The following is a 524-nucleotide window of genomic DNA, read 5'->3' as shown; positions in this document are numbered from 1 at the left end:
TTTCATTTTTGTATTATGATTTTAGACTATATTTTATTTCTTTCTGCTCTGGTCTTTTTTATTTCCTAACTTCTGCTCACTTTGGGCTTGCTGTTTGGATTTGCTGTTCTTTTTCTAGTTCCTTTAAGTGTAAGGTTAGATCATTTATTTGAAATTGTTTTTGCTTCTTGAGATAGACCTGTGTTGCTATGCGTTTCCCTCTTAGGACTAATTTCTCTGGGTCCCCTAGATTTTGAGTTATGTTTTCATTTTCATTGATCTTATTGTTACTCCATTCATTATTTAGTAGCATGTAATTTAATCTCCCCATGTTTGTGTATTTTTCATTTTTTTTTTTGAAATTGATTTCTAGTGTCATACTATTATGGTCAGAGAAGACACTTGATATGATTTCAATTTTTTAAAATATACTGAGACTTGTTTTGTGGCCTAATGTGTGGTCTATCTTGAAAAATATTTTATGGATACTTGAGAAGAATATATATTTTGCTGCTCTGGGATGAAATGTTTCAAAAATATCAATT

Source organism: Pteropus vampyrus, unplaced genomic scaffold, assembly GCF_000151845.1.
Source record: "Pteropus vampyrus isolate Shadow unplaced genomic scaffold, Pvam_2.0 Scaffold17, whole genome shotgun sequence".
NCBI lineage: Eukaryota > Metazoa > Chordata > Mammalia > Chiroptera > Pteropodidae > Pteropus > Pteropus vampyrus.
Note: the sequence above shows the minus strand (reverse complement) of the source record.